Below are 16,460 nucleotides of genomic sequence, written 5' to 3'. Positions count from 1 at the left end.
ATGTCATTGATTCTCAGTGCATCCAGTCCTTGACCAAAATGTCTGAAACCAAAAAGAGCTCTCTTGTTAAATCGAATGTACTCCAAATCAGGTATTGAAGTCAGAATAGCTTTCAGGCCTTGTGTTTTCCCTGCCTTTGCTTTATACTTGGCTTTTTTCCCCTCTACATATTTTTTCTCAGGTGTTGATCCCATGCAGACAGGCTTTACATCATCACAGCAAAACTGTAACTGAAATGGGGACAATCACAACCTTTTATTTAATTTCATGTCTGTATCTTTATGCACCTCGGCACTTCCTCCACAGAAAAGAAAAACCTATTTCCTGCAAAGCACCCTCCTGCTCTGTACATTGTTTTCCATATCTGTGTTAATTTCCATGCTTTAGATAAGCATTCAGACTGATCTTTGAGCTGCTTTTTTATACACTGCATACTGCAGTGTTTGGGCCTGCCCTAGAACAGGGCTTAAAAGGGAAAGTTCTTGCAGCCAGCTAGATTGTAATGCTAAAAAAAGAGATGGCTGTGTTTCAGGATATCTGTGTAGCTTTCCACACAGCATGCAAACTCGAGACATAAAGATTGCCGCCCTCCTCCTCTTCCCCTCCATTACCACTCTGATTTTACATAACTCCTGTCAGCATTTCCTCTGAGCACTGAGACATTTGCTCCCCTCCAGTAGAAGCAATGTGCCCTTCCCCTCAGCAGTGTTTGTAGATTAACTGTCACATCCTTGTGAATTGTTATGCACAGACAATACATCAGATGTGGAAAAAAATACAAGCATAAAGATGAGCGCTAAGGAGAGTGTTAATATTTGTATTAATACTTGAGGTACTTTTGCGAAGAAACTGGGAAGGCTGAGCAATCCAATGTCACTGAAGAGGAACTCCAGAGGATGTCCTGCAGCAATTTGCAATTATTTAGAGTTTTCTAGGAATGTGACAGGTAGGGTTGCTTCTTGAAACTAGCAGGTTCAACCACAGTCCCTCATTTGCAATTGCTGTAAGAGGGAGTTAAGGACATACTTCATTCAAAACTGTAGCTGCGTACAAATTTGAATGACTGAGGCAGAGAGATTCTTGGAAAGGATGTGCACTAGTTTTAGCATGAGCAGAGGGGAGACTGATATGAAGAAACAGACCAAAGACCCAGAGATGAACTGAGTAAATGAAGTTGTGTCAGGAACAGCCTACAGAGGAGACAATTTTGACCTCATAGTGTTACTGTGCTAAGGCTCTGACCGCAAAAGGACACTCAGATTGGCTCCTTGTGTAAACAAGACTGGAACAGTCTTGTGACCACAGTTGTGCAGAGCCTCACCCATTACCTGTTCATCTCTATTCCAAATCAAAAGGACCTACAAAGACTTAAATATTGGCTCTACCTCAAGTTGTAAGAGTAGTAGCATCATGTACCAAAGTTTGTTTTGAAAGCCCAACGCGTTGGCTTGAGATGTGTCCTCTTCAGTGAGGCAGGATGTTGAGACAGTATTGGGAACTGCTCACACATTACCCACATGTGTCTGAACGGGCAGCGTGCAGATACGTAGTAAATTTGGAAGTTTGGCACACCCAGGATGGTACTTAAAGTGATCTTTCATCCAGCAGAACTGTGCTGCTTCCAAGAGGAAAGGCCGCATGGGAGATGGTGTGATAGCTGATCTCGCTAAACCTGTTAGTGAAACTCGCTTATGGCTAACAGAAGGCTCTGCCCTGGAGGGCAGAGAGAAATCCTCTCTTTTGCTCTGAGGGTTATGTGCCCTGGAGTCTGCTGAGGAAATACCAGAACACAGATTTATTCCAAAGACGGGAATGGAAGAGCTTTGGCCAGTCAGCTCCTGACGCTGTCAGTGGCAGATGGAGAAGGGTATTGCAGGTTGCATACACAAGGACAGAGGTCGCAGAAATGGCCTTCAGGACTTTGGCCTCACAAGAAGCAACTAGCCTAAGATAATAAGCTAAAAAAATGCCATCTTCAGGTGACAGTGAAGAGGTATAGCAAAATACTATCCACAACACTCACAGCAGACTAACTGCCCTAAAAGAGCTAACCAGACCCCAGAATTAAATAGAGCAAAGCCCTTGCCCTAAATAATTCTTTGGAAAAAGTATCTTTTTGTGTCAGTGTTGTGGGTTGACCCTGGCTGGAGGCCAGGTGCCCCCCAAAGCCGCTCTGTCACTGCCCTCCTCAGCTGGGCAGGGGAGAGAAAATATAACGAAAGGCTCCTGGGTCGAGATAAGGACAGGGAGAGATCACTCACCAGTTACCGTCACAGGAAAAACAGACTAAAAAAAAAAAAATTAATCTATTTTATTATTAAGCAAAACAGAGTCAAATAATGAGAAATAAATGCAAACCTTAAAACACCTCCCCCCACCCCTCCCTTCTTCCCAGGCCCAACTTCACTCCCCATTTCTCTCCCTCCTCCCCGCCAGCAGCACAGGGGGATGGGGAATGGGGGTTGTGGTCAGTTCCTCACACGGTATCTCTGCCGCTCCTTCCTCCTCAGGGGGAGGACTCCTCACACTCGGCCCCTGCCCCAGCCTGGGGGCCCTCCCACAGGAGACAGTCCTCCACCAACTTCTCCAGTGTGAGTCCTTCCCACGGGCTGCAGTTCTTCACCAATTGCTCCAGCATGGGTCCCTCCCACGGGGTGCAGTCCTTCAGGAACAGACTGCTCCAGCGTGGGTCCCCCACGGGGTCACAAGTCCTGCCAGCAAACCTGCTCCGCCGTGGGCTCCTCTCTCCACGGGGCCACAGGTCCTGCCAGGAACCCGCTCCAGCGTGGGCTTCCCACGGGGTCACAGCCTCCTTCAGGTGCCTCCACCTGCTCCAGCATGGGGTCCTCCAGGGGCTGCAGGTGGAATCTCTAGTCCCCACCATCCTTCCTCCATGGGCTGCAGGGGGACAGCCTGCCTCACCATGGTCTTCTCCATGAGCTGCAAGGGAATCTCTGCTCTAGCGCCTGGAGCACCTCCTCCCCCTCCTTCTTCACTGACCTTGGTGTCTGTAGAGTTCTTCTCACATCTTCTCACTCCTCTCTCTGGCTGCAAGAACTGCTCCTAGGGTTTTTTTTCCTTCTTAATACATTATCCCAGAGGTGCTACCACTGTTGCTGATGGGCTCAGCCTTGGCCAGCAGTGAGTCCGTTTTGGAGCCAGCTGGCATTGGCTCTGTTGGACATTGGGGAAGCTCCTAGCAGCTTCTCGCAGAAGCCACCCCTGTAGGCCCCCCGCTACCAAAACCTTGCCGTGCAAACTCCATATGGTTGGCACACAAGTCAGCCTTCCACTCTGAGCATACTGAGAGCAGCCCTGAGGAGAAGGACTTGGGGGTATTGGTGGACGAGAAGCTCAACATGAGCTGGCAGTGTGCGCTCACAGCCCAGAAAGCCAACCGTGTCCTGGGCTGCATCAAAAGCAACATGACCAGCAGGTTGAGGGAGGGGATTCTGCCCCTCTACTCCGCTCTGGTGAGAGCCCACCTGGAGTACTGCATCCAGCTCTGGGGGCCCCAGTACAAGAAAGACATGGAGCTGTTGGACAAAGTCCAGAGGAGGGTGACAAAAATGATCAGAGGGCTGGAGCACATCTTCTGTGAGGACAGGCTGAGAGAGTTGGGGTTGTTCAGCCTGGAGAAGAGAAGGCTCCAGGGAGACCTTATAGCAGCCTTCCCGTACCTGAAGGGGCCTACAAGAAAGCTGGAGACAGACTGTTTACAAGGGCATGGAGTGATAAGACAAGGGGTAATGGCCTTAAGGTGCAAGAGGGGAGATTAGATTAGATATTAGGAAGTGCTGTACTTTATAGGAAAGACAAGCCAGCAAGGCTACATGGTGGAGTTGTTCTTTATGTGAGAGAGCAACTGGAATGTATCAAGCTCCACATAGGGGTGGATGAAGAACGAGTTGAGAACTTACGGGTATGGATTAAGGGGCAGGCCAATATGGGTGACACTGTTGTGGGTGTTTACTACAGGCCACCAAATCAGGATGAGGAAGTCGATGAGGCCTTCTACAGACAGCTGGAAGTAGCCTCAAGATCACAGGCCGTGGTCCTCATGGGTGACTTGAACCACCCTGATCATTGCTGGAAAGAACACAGTCCAGGAGGCTTCTGCAGAGCATTGATGATAACTTTTTGACACAGGTGGTAGAGGAGCCCATGAAGAGAGGAGTTCTGCTAGACCTTGTACTAACAAATAAAGAAGGACCGGTTGAGGATGTGAAGGCTGGGGGCAGTCTTTGCTGCAATGACCATGAGATGGTGGAATTCAGAATCCTGCATGGAAGGAGCAGGGCAGTAAGTAGGATTACAACCCTGGACTTCAGGAAAGCTAACTCTGGCCTTTTCGAAGACCTTCTTGGGAGAATCCCATGGCTTAAAGTTCTAGAAGGTAAGGGGGCCCAAGAGAGCTGGTCAGTATTCAAACATGACTTCCTCTGAGCTCAAGATCAGTGTATCTCAAAGAACAGGAAATCAAGCAAAGGAGGAAGGACACCTGTGTGGATGAGCAAGGAGCTCCTGGAAAAACTCAAAGGGAAGAAGGAAGTTTACTAAATGTGGACAAAGGGACTGGGCACTTGGGAGGAATATAGGGATGTAGTCAGAGAATGTAGGGATGCAACAAGGAAGGCTAAGGCCCAGTTGGAATTAAAACTGGCAAGGAACGTTAAGGACAACAAGAAGGGCTTTTTCACATACATCAACAGCAAAAGGAAGACTAGGGAAAATGTGGGCCCACCACTGAATTAGGTGGGTGCCTTCATAATGGAGGATACAGAGAAGGTGGAATTACTGAATGCCTTCTTTGCTTCAGTCTTTACTGCTAAGGTCGGCCCTCAGGAAACCCAAACCATGGAGGTAAGAGAGAAAGTCTGTCAAAAGGAAGACTTTCCCTTGGTCAAGGAGGATCGGGTTAGAGAACATCTAGGCAATCTCAACATCCACAAATCCATGGGCCCTGATGGGATGCACCCACGAGTGCTCAGGGAGCTGGCAGATGTTATTGCTAGGCCGCCCTCAATCATCTTTGAAAGGTCATGGAGAACAGGAGAGGTCCCTGAGGACTGGAGGAAAGCCAATGTCACTCCAGTCTTCAGAAAGGGCAAGAAGGAGGACCCAGGGAACTACAGGCCAGTCAGCCTCACCTCTATCCCTCGCAGGTGGTGGAACAACTTATTCTGGGGGTTATCAATAAGCATGTGGAGGAAAAGGTTATTGGGAGGGGTCAACATGGATTCACCAAGGGGAAATCATGCCTGACCAATCTGATAGCCTTCTATGATGGCATGACCAGCTGGGTGGATGAAGGGAGAGCAGTGGATGTTGTATACCTTGACTTCAGCAAGGCATTTGACACTGTCTCTCATAACATCCTTGTTAGCAAGCTTAGGAAGTGTGGGTTGAATGAGTGCTCAGTGAGGTGGGTTGAGAACTGGCTGAATGGCAGAGCCCAGAGGGTTGTGATAAGTGGCACAGAGTCTACTTGGAGCTACCCGTGTGCCCCAGGGGTCAGTGCTTGGCCTGGTCTTATTCAACATATTCATCAATGACCTGGACAAGGGGACAGAGTGTACCCTCAGCAAATTCACTGATGATACTAAACTGGGAGGAGTGGCTGACACACCAGAAGGCTGTGCTGCCATTCAGCGAGACTGGGACAAACCAGAGAATTGGGCAAAGAGGAACCATATGAAATTCAGTAAAGGCAAGTGTAGGGTCCTGCACCTAGGGAAGAACAACCCCAGACACCAGTACAGGTTAGAGGTTGACCTGCTGGGAAGCAGCACTGTGGTGAAGGACCTGGGAACCTTGGTCAACAACAAGCTCTCCATGAGCCAGCAGTGTGCCCTTGTGGCCAAGAAGGCCAATGGTATCCTGGGGTATATTAAGAAGACTGTGGCCAGCAGGTTGAGGGAGGCTATCCTCCCCCTCTACTCTGCCCTGGTGATGCCACATCTGGAATATTGTGTCCAGTTCTAGGCTCCTCAGTTCAAGAAAGACAGGGAACTACTGGACAGAGTCCAGTGGAGGGCTGCAAAGATGATTAGGGGACTGGAGCATCTCTCGCATGAGGAAAGGCTGAGAGAGCTGGGTCTGTTTAGCCTGGAGAAGACTGAGAGAGGGTCTTACTAATGCTTCTAAATATCTAAAGGGTGGATGTCTAGAGGATGGGGCCAGACTCTTCTCAATGGTGCCCAGTGAGAGGACAAGGAGCAATGGGCACAAACTTGGAACACAGGAAGTTCCTTCTGAACATGAGAAAAAACTTTACTGTGAGGGTGACCGAGCACTGGAACGGGTTGCCCAGTGGAGTCTCCTTCTCTGGAGATATGCAAAACCCACCTGGATGCAATCCTGTGCAACATGCTCTAAGTGATCCTGCTCTAGCAGAGGGGTTGGCCTAGATGATCTCCAGAGGTCCCTTCCAACCCCTACTAATCTGTGAATCTGTGAAAGTAATTCTTCTCTATGAGGGTGGTGAGGCACTGGCACAGGTTGCCCAGAGAAGCTGTGGATGCCCCATCCCTGGAAGTGTTCAAGGCCAGGTTGGATGGGGCTTTGGGCAACGTGGTCTAGTGGAGGGTGTCCCTGCCCATGGCAGGGGGCTTGGAACTAGATGACCTTTGAGGTCCCTTCCAACCCAAACCATTCTATGATTCTATGATCTTAGTTCATCCTACAACGTACTAGAACACGTAGGACACCCATCTGGGAAGGGAGATATTTTGCCCAGGTCTAGGAATGAAATTCCATTGCCATCTGACCAGAACTGACTTGGACAGAAATATTTAAGTGGCTTTTATATTCTGCACAGAAATTCTCACTTTTTTTTTGGTCATGTTCATTCCCTAATTGTGTTCCTCTTGTAGAGAAACACTTGCTGCTATAAGCTAAATGGAAAATATAGGTGTGAATGCAAAAGATGATTAAGTGTTTTTATTTTATGGCCAATAATGAGGTCTGTAAAACATGCCTTACCTACCTCCCCTTCCTGTTTGGTAACTCACAAGCATCACCACCCCGCCCCACCCCCACTTTTCCCAAATACGAGTTTTGTATACAGTCTAACTATATGGTTACAACAGTAGCTTTTGCAGAGCTCAGTAAGTCATAAATACAATATTCTGTAATAAACTAAAGACTGTTTGTCTGCACCACCCACACTGGAAGTGTCTGAAGAACCAGACAGCCCTGGAGATACAAAAAAGTAAATACTGGAAACAGCTCAATTAAAAGTCAAGACCATAGAGAAGAGGAGGGCTTTCTCACGCTCTTGATACCCAGAACATCCTGACAAGTAATCTAAAGAAAGAAGGAATGAAAGCCTCCAGTCAGTGAGTAACCCAGACTGAGAAGTCTCAACAGGGATTACTGGCTATTGCCTTGCTGCCTCACTGTCCAGCTGCAGTAACGATCATGAGAAATGAAAAGCCCAGCAAATGGAGCAGGAGCTTGAGTGTTTTCTTCCTATTTTTGTTGCTGCGTAGCATACCCCGTTAATTTGCTGTCTTTGTGTGGAGGGTTCTTGTGTACAAATGATTCTGGAAACAGTGCTATGAAGACTTTCCTCAAAATGGGCTTATGTCCACTAGCCATACTAGTAGATGCAGTTAAATTTTAAAGAGCTGCTGTTCAGAAATCACTTTGTAGTAGTCACTGACTTTTATGTCCTTCTTCGAGTAAGGGCGGTGCGCCTAGTTGGCCTCCCAGGACTTATCTAACCTTAAACATTCACAAAAATTAATCTGAATGAATTAAAAATATGAACTAAAAGTGAACTGTTTTGTCTCTATGTTACATCCTGTATAGACACTATTATGTAGAATGAAAAAAGGTTAAAATTTATTTTGTTTCTTTCACTTCCAAAGACCATTCAGCTAAACTGAATTAAAACCTCTTAAATTTCAAATAATGCTGTCCCTTGGATATTTGAAGCAGTTTTAAAATAGTCATAATTTCATACAATTTTCCTTGAGAGTCTTTGGGTAGTTAAAACCTTGTGTGAGTGATACCCAAACATTCAAGCTAGACAGGCCACTTTTCTCATGCCAGTAGCAGACCTTTATTCCAGGAAGTGCACACCTAAAATTTGCAGTGAAAGGGCAGAGAAATTACTAATACTCTGTGCTTCTCACACAGGCACAAAATTTGTTAGTGAAATGTGCCCAGCAACCATACAAAATAACTTTATTCCATTCTGCAAGGGAAAATTAAAAGCTTTCCAGCAGTCCCTCAGGAATAATTCCTGTCTGACCCTCAGTTTGGAAATGCTGTGTTTTGCCTCTTTACCTCATTCTCCAGACTATTCTTCTATGTTGCAACACAGAGCAAGTAACTGAGACCCAGTATATTTTAATGGATATTTTGGAGAGCCACTTGCCTCTATTTCTAAATAAAAACCGTTGTTCCTCTCTTTGAAATACTCAGTTTGTGGTCTGCAAGAGTCAGAATGTTGAAGCAAGAAGGGTAGGAAGTTGGATCACCAGAGCACATACAACAAAACTCAGTAAGATACATCCATTTCTCTGAGTGCCATCACACTTGCATTCTTTCTGAAATTCTGCCATCATTTAACACATCACTATGGTAGCTCACCCTGGTATATTTTTGCTATCAACAGCCCTACCTAATGATTTGATTAGGGAAGCAAAGGAAGCACAGAAGAGCTTTGTGTGTGTGTTTGTGTGCAGTACTCTCTAAAAAGAACTGGACTACAGTTAGCAATAAGTATGTTTCTGTCATCTTCGGATGCGTGCAGCTTAGGTGGAAGAGATTACAGGAACAGTAATTAATAATGTATCTACAAGATGAATTAATTATGGGTATAAGCCTGAAAAGTCAGGAATGCAGTTGCATATAGAAGGCTGTATAGAGGGAAGGTCTGGGAAATATATGAAGAGTGCTTCGTCCTGAATAGATAACCAAATGCACAGACCAGGATGAAAAGGAGATCAAAATATTTCAGCCTTTTCAGAGAACATTAATGTACCCTAGACAGCTAAGCCGGTATGAATTCATCCCCTTTGGAGCTGTTTTCATCTCACTACTGTTGTCTAAAGTCAGACACAATAGCCCTGACATATGAGCTCACTGTCTCCAGTATACAGCAAAGGACTTCAAACACTTTTTGTCCCCAGTGATCAATACCAAGTCTAAAAGAAAAACAGAGAAAGCCACTTTATGTAGTTTGGCTATCATCAATATTGCATTCCTATTCAAAACAGCCATCAGAGATGTCTGCCGCTTTTTAAAAAGCAGGAAATATTTATTTATTTACTCTGTGGAATTTTTTTTCCTATGAATATATAGCAAGGGAAGAAAAATAGGAAAAAAGTTAGCTTCTGAAGTGAACAGCAGACACCTACAAGGAGAAGATACCTATTGTACAGCTGGTGGTACAGGAATAACCAGATAATTAGTATCATCTGGTAGCTGTACGTAAAGGAACGATGCCGTTGCTGCACTGGAGAACTTCTCAGAGTGTTTGTAGAACAGGCACAGCCTTTACAACTGATCAGGTTATACATATACTGGTACAACATGTGCTAAACATACTATGCATTCCTCCTGCTAGAATGCAATCACTTTGGATTTTTTTTTCCTAAGGACACCAAACTTACAAAATCGTTTCTATTTTTCTTCTTTATCTTTTTTTTTTTCTTCTTTTTTTTTTCTGGCTTGTCACAGCTTCCTCCCTGTCCCTAACAAATTTTGAACACACTTGTCAAATTTCATTGCAGCCACCTGAAGGAGGTCTCTAATCTACTTGCTGCTATATACTTCATACAGTGTTTTGTTGAGCAGAGGGACCCATATCTCCATCCCACTGAGTGAAAGCCTTCATCTTACACTGAACAGGAACCTGTACTGTTTGCTGGCTCGATTGTCAGCACATGTAGCTCAAAATCAACTAGAGTATGCACACCCTCACACCCTCGCCTTCTGGTAAAAACAGGAAGCAGTAGGACTACTGTGTGGGAGGAAAGCTAAGGAATCGAGGGGGGCAAGGAATGCAAGACAGGAGCTAAGGATGTTTTAACAGTGATGCGCATGGCACAAATGACACGACTTTGTAAGAAACTAGGCTTCTCAATTCAGCAGCCCGTAAGAGCATGAATTTCTGCTCTGCTGCTCTCCACATTGTGCAAGCATCTAAACATCACCTGCCTAGCTCATCCTGCTCCTAACACTCATGTTTATGAAAAGCAGGAGCTGTATCTCATCTCAGGCAAAGCAAGAGAAAACATGAGCCCCATTCCTCTGCACAAATACTCAGTGCCATGAGAACTGTTACAGTAGATGGTGGGGGGGGAAGCTGCTTTGGCAACAGAAAATACTTGGATCTAAGTGGCTAGGCTGAACCTCCTCCACTTGGATACAATTCTCACCACATCATTTTTTTCTGATTATAATTTTAAAGTATTGTCCTGTTATTGTACAGGCTGAATAATTTCAGAAGTAGCTATTGCTTCAGAACATTTCACGTTGCAGTTAGGTTACTGCATGAGTGGTCGTGTCCCCAAATGTTCATCTCTGCTCTCCAGACCCCTCCCTGCTGTGCTGACATAGTCATTTAGTGTGGGGAACTGAAGAGATGATGTGATCTGGATAAGAAATAATCCATCATAAGAAAAGGTTTATTTTTCAGCCAGACCAGTCTCCCTTATGCTAGTGCACAGCAGGAGACAGCACTGTGATGAGTAGTCAGGGATGACAGACTGTTGTTTAAACTGTGCCACTGCCCCAAAATCACTTGTGACTTTTCTCCCTCAGTCTTTCAGGGCTAACAGAAGCTATTTTAAAGAAATAAGCATTTAAGGATGAAAGTCAAGTGTTTCCTGAAAAGCAGGCAAGTGAGCAAAGTGAGAGCAGAGACTATAAAGAAGAGCCCCTCACAAAATTACAATTAATCTAAATATTTATTCCTGAAGAAAAGGCCTTCTGGCCCATTCCTTTTAATTTATTACGGCCAAGTTGTTCTGCTGGCTGAAACCCCATCTAAAATGTAATACTGGTGCAATGTGACATGTGTTTCTGCTGATATCACTCAATAGTCACTCTCCCACACATGTACTGACACAGAAGCAGGGAAAAAATATTTTTTGTTTCTCACAAATTCTGCAACTTTAATCCTGGGAAGAATGTGCTAATGGGCGTAATAATCTCTTTCCATCCTCCAGTACTCTCATGTACCCCTTTGCCTCTGTTCTTTTCCAGGATCCGTTGTGTTTCCAGTGCATCAATATTATCAGTTATGGGAACGTTTAAGTGGAAGGTAGAGTATGAATCATTGTCTTTAAAAACTGGTAGAAAAAGAGGCAGAGGTGGTCAGCAAAGAAGGATTTTGGAAAGTAAATCACCTGAGAAACCATGCTTTCTCCTACTGTCTTTCCTTATTATTTTGAGAGACTAACATGCATCTAGATAAACCTGTGGACTTTCCAGCGTGCCTCACCTTTTCCTAGGAGAACAAGGAACCCCACTGTGATGCTCAATTTATTATTATTATTTTATTTATGAGCATTATTGTTCCTCTGCATTTTCCCCATTCATCCACATTGTCTCTGCAATAACAAGCCTTAGCTGAGGGACAGCTCTTGCCAGTTGTAAGAAGTAAGGATCATAGGCATGTATAACTGTGTTCCTTTGTTCGTAATGCTTATTAGAGGGAATAATATCAATTGATATGTTAAAATTAAAAAACAAAAGCACATATCATACGAGAAGCTGCTGATTGCAGGAGTGGGCTCTCACAAAATTCTAGCTGTGCTTAACAGAATATAGTGTTTTGCTGGAACAGTGTAAGGGATTTTTTCTTTTATTTCCTTGTTGGTGCTTGAAAATAATTTAGCCTAAATATATGCATTCACTTTTTCTGGAGCTGCAGGCACAAAACTAAGGAGTGCTTACAATTCCTTACAATGAAAGACAGAAAACTTCATCTGAGGCATATTTCAGATAACTGTAGTTAGAAACAATTTGTGTAATTAAGTATAATGGTCACAGGCAGAAACGTCTGAGTGTAGAAGAACTGGGAAATGGAACACAGAGAAAAGGGGGAGGGGAAGTGAACAGCTCAGAGGCACTCTTGGGTCAGTTTTGATAGGATTTTTGGATCCTGGTCAGCCTGATACAAATTTTGGGGTAGCTGATGAGCCTCTCCACTTCAATGAATACATCTGTAATGAATTAATTATAGATTAATACAGTGAAAGCTTAGCATCTGTACACATCACGGCCGACATGCACATAAAACAATCTGCTGGTAACTCTGAAGCACTGACTTTCCACTTGAGCATGCCGGGAGCGATCTTTCTCTCCACGAAGTAAGGCACCGTGATTCGGACAGCTGGCAAAGGGCTCGGCGCGGGGAGCAGAGCGGGAGTCCAGAAAATACGCCGGCTACCGACTAGGGAGGGATGGGAGCCATGCAGAAGGAGCAAGACGGGGCAGTGCCGCAAAGGCGTGGCCGTAGGAGCCGCTAAATACACCTGACCCATGCTTGGAGCACATCTGAAATCCTGGCTAGGGGAGGGCGTTGGGGAGGTCTGTGCAGCCGTGGAGCACCGCTGGGCTCTGCAGCACCCGCCGGGCGGGCGTTTCGCTGATCCCGATGGAGCGTTCGGGGACCAGAGAACAGGACGAAGGGACTCAAGGGACTCTGGCTGCGCTGCGGTCTCTGCCTCAGGAGCCCTTCTGGAGCTCGGGCAATTCGCCTTTCGCTTCTTCACCTCCTTTAACACACCTCCCCCCGCTCCAGTTTTCGGTCTCACTTCTGTCAGCTCCCCTTCCCCTCCTTCCGAGCATCTCCGTCCGTGCTGGCGTAGTCACATGTTTAGGCTTTGATGCCTTTAATCCCACCCTCACCGCTCAAGAAGGAGGAGAAAAATTTGCGGGAGAGAAGTGAGCAACAAGCAGAGTGGCAAGATAAAACGAGAGCGGAGCTGCGTGCCCCCCCCCCCCCACGGGGGCGGAGAGCCCGCGGTGCCGGCAGCGGGGAGAAGGGAGCGGAGGTGCCGGGCTCTCCCGCAGGTTGCCGGACGCCGTCTGAGCAAAGGGTAAATCTTTCCGCGTGGCTCGGGCTGTCCCGGTGGGGCTGGTTCTCGCCTTTCCTGTGGGGAGTGCGAAGAGAAGGGGCCGTCCTCACCCGGCGGGGCTTCGGGGACCGCCCGGGGAAGGCGCTCCGCCGGCGGCGCGGCAGCAGAGGGTGGCGGGGGACGTTTCTGTCCTGCCGGCGGGACCGAGCCTTGGGGGAGCTGGGCGAGGGGAGGCACGAAGTTACTGACTCACAAGCAGTGAAGAAGGGCATGCTTTCCGGGGACCGGCTGGGCTTGGCTCTTGTAGCTGAGGCACCCGAGGGAGGGGAAGTGGAAAGCCTCCAGGAAACGAGGAAATGTTTTGTGCTTGCTCTGAGGATGTGACTCTGCATGGTGGCAAGCAGAAGAGAGGGTGGCCAGAGCCAGGAACACTTTTAAGGAAACAAGAAAAAAAGCCCCAGCCACCTGCCTTGTGCTTGGTGCCACCCAAAGGAGCCCTTGGCAGAGGTACAAGTATGGCCAGAACGTCTCTGGTCAGAAGTTCCAGGCACGGGGGTTGAGCACTGGGCATACTGAAATACCGTCTGTGTCTCAGCTGGTTTGCAAGGAGGGCAGAGAATGGAGGGGGGGGATCAGCTTTTCTTATCTAACGCCCCCTCCTCTTTGACCATCATCACTGAGGTAACTGCTATTAATCCCAGTGCTTTAAGGGTCACCTTGTGCTACCTGGCAGCTCTCCCAAAGGGAAAGAGGAGCACGTAAGAAACCTACTGGCTGAAGTCACTGACATTTAAAATCATAGGCTGTGGAGGAAATCTGCAGCAAAACATGAAACTATACCAATGTGCACTACAGGTTCATAGGCTGGCTTGCTCTCATACAGTTGCTGAGAAATTTGTTTTGTGTACAAACAATGGGCTGCCATAAAGGCACACCAGGTTCACCAAGCATTTGCAAGCACAAGGCCCAGGAGAAATACCCTCCTGCACGTGTCAAATCTGCTACTTTATTGTCTGTCTAACAATACTAATTATATAACAGACTCTTTTTCAGCCACTGTATTTATCCCGTTTTCTTCCCTTGGGGGTAAACAGATCACCGGTATCCCCCAGAACCAGGGCATCCCATTTACCGTGCCTTTCTATGCAGGACAACTAGTCTGTTTCATACCTGGAGGGGGAGAGGGAAGGAAGACTGTCTTCCTCAGACACAAGTGGTGAACACAGGGGAAAAGTCAGCAGTTCTGCTTAACATTAGTAGACAGCATCTCTTAAAAGAGGAATGTTCTTTATCAATATGACTAAACATTTTTTCTTTCAGAGTTTAGAATCAGAATATTCTGTCTGTGGCCTGGTAAAGTTTTCCATTTTTAGTGTTACATAGCTCTATGCCACCTGGAAACTTACAGCCGTATCATCGAGGCCTGTAACTCCTTTGGCCTTTGCTCACAAAAGTAATATCCTATTTCCTTATTACTGTGTTTTATTCTTTACAATCATAAATGAACAACAGTAAAGCTGCAACATCTTCTGTGTTTAGCAGCCATCACCACATCTGTTTCCTTTTCTTTCCCTCTCCCCCCATGCATATACTCACACCCCCAGCCCTGCTGTCGCAGGTGAATTATTAAGAGCAGTCATCATTGTGGGGTTAACAAAAAGGTTTTATTAATGATTAAATGGTTCAAATTATAATTAATGATAATTAAATGATAATCAAATGATTAAGCAATAATAAACAGTGATTTAACAATGATGTAACAATATTTAATTGATAACTAAGCTGTAATGAAATGGTAATTGATGATCTAATTGATGATTTCAACAATGATTTAAATGATGATAAGACAGTGGTCAAACACTCTGCTACTTACTACATTTCTAATACTGAAGCTATAGCTGGACATATAAAGGTCACTAGCACACAATATACTTCTAGGCCTGATGCAGAATGTGTTTACCTCATTATAGATACCAGATGCTAGGTAAGGGGTCTCTCAGCCTGGAACAGCAACCATGAGGAGCATCCTTCCTCAAGAGGAGATGACTGCCACGCAGCCCGCTGCCACGCAGGAGAGCTCATTGGGCTTGGAAGGGCTGCAGATACCTATAGCATAAAGTGATTGACTTGTAGTCAGCCCCTGCGTTGGTGTATATACAGGAGTGCAGCGGTAGCAGTTGTAGTTTTTTCTAGTCCCAGCTCAGGCTGGTACTCTAAGCTCCTGATAAGACATGGCCTAGGCTCCTTAGTTCCCGAGACTGGCCTAGCACAGTTCTCATGCTTTGCACAGCAGGGCTGGTTTCAGTCAGTGATGCCTGAATTCACTTGGAGTGGGTGCACCTGTCACACCTACCCAAATCACTTGGGTAGCTATATTAATCTGTTCATTGCTATTTCAGAGACTGTGAAATGGCTGGTTTCCTAGCAAGCGCTGAGGGCACAGTACAGAAATACAGAAATCGAAGGGCTAAAGCAGAAGGAGCTATTCCACAATACCTACACTGGGATACCTCATTCCTGCTGCTCTGGAACAGCTCCTTCTGGACAGACTTCTCCAAGACCAAGAATTCTTCTCCCTTGTCTGTTCAGATTGCTTTGACTTGCAAAAAGCTGGTATTACTTCAGCATACCATATTTAGTAGCTGTTTTTTTCAATAGCTATTCTAGATAATTTACCTGTGTGGATTACCAGTATGGTTAAACTATAAAATGCCAGTTGTTCATTACAACAAAACCAGGCTGATTTGTTACATATCTGGGAAGAACAGATTCCCTCCTATCTTATATATTCTTAAGCTGAAGATCCACTAAGGTAGAAATTGCTTCTCGCTGTATTTGTGTATAGTATCTTGCATGCAGGGGCCCTGGTCTTATTTTAGCAAAAGACTGTGACATAAGGAATTCAAATACAAATTACCTATAGCACCTCTGATAAGTCAATGCACATTTAGCTCTTACATTCCAACAGCAGCCAGCAAAAGGTAATAGCTGGTGCCATTATTAGAAAAATTACATTAGACAAAGCTGCTGCTTTTTTAACAAACAAGGATGTAAACTTTATACTAAAGCAGAAGTTGGCTCAAACCAAGCGATTTAAGATTTTTGGCAGGCTCCAGGCAGATCTCTGTGAAAATATGCAGCAGCTTTTATACAGATCATTATCAAATTCTCTAACAACATATCCTTTTTTTTTTTTTTACCTCTGGCACAAAAGAAAATGTAAAATTGGACAGATACAGATTGTGTAAGTAATTGTAAAGTCACATAAACCTTTGCTGTCATCTTCTAACAGACACCTCACAAAATTCCTTGCCTTAAGTCTCTGTTAAGCTATTATCTTGCAGAACTGTCTTCTCCAGGCTGTTTTCCACTCCCATGTGATCTGAATACTCACCTTGCTGCTTGATAGCAAGAGGG

General features: G+C 45.6%; 2 protein-coding genes across 3 annotated transcripts in view; one reads left to right on the top strand and one right to left on the bottom strand.

Moving 5' to 3' along the window:
- RNF20 (ring finger protein 20) overlaps positions 1-16,460 on the bottom strand; it is a 63,907-nt gene that overhangs the window by 19,408 nt on the left and 28,039 nt on the right. The window lies entirely within an intron of this gene.
- The window catches only part of PGAP4 (post-GPI attachment to proteins GalNAc transferase 4), a 24,615-nt gene continuing 19,790 nt past the window's right edge, over positions 11,636-16,460 (top strand). For both annotated transcript variants that reach the window (XM_054810326.1, XM_054810327.1), the window contains exon 1: positions 11,636-13,064. The gene's annotated coding sequence lies outside the window, so the exon portion shown is untranslated. The remainder of the gene's footprint in view (positions 13,065-16,460) is intronic.

This window comes from Grus americana, chromosome Z, assembly GCF_028858705.1.
Source record: "Grus americana isolate bGruAme1 chromosome Z, bGruAme1.mat, whole genome shotgun sequence".
Lineage (NCBI taxonomy): Eukaryota > Metazoa > Chordata > Aves > Gruiformes > Gruidae > Grus > Grus americana.
The sequence above is the reverse complement of the archived record's forward strand: the minus strand, read 5'-3'. Positions and strand labels throughout refer to the sequence as shown.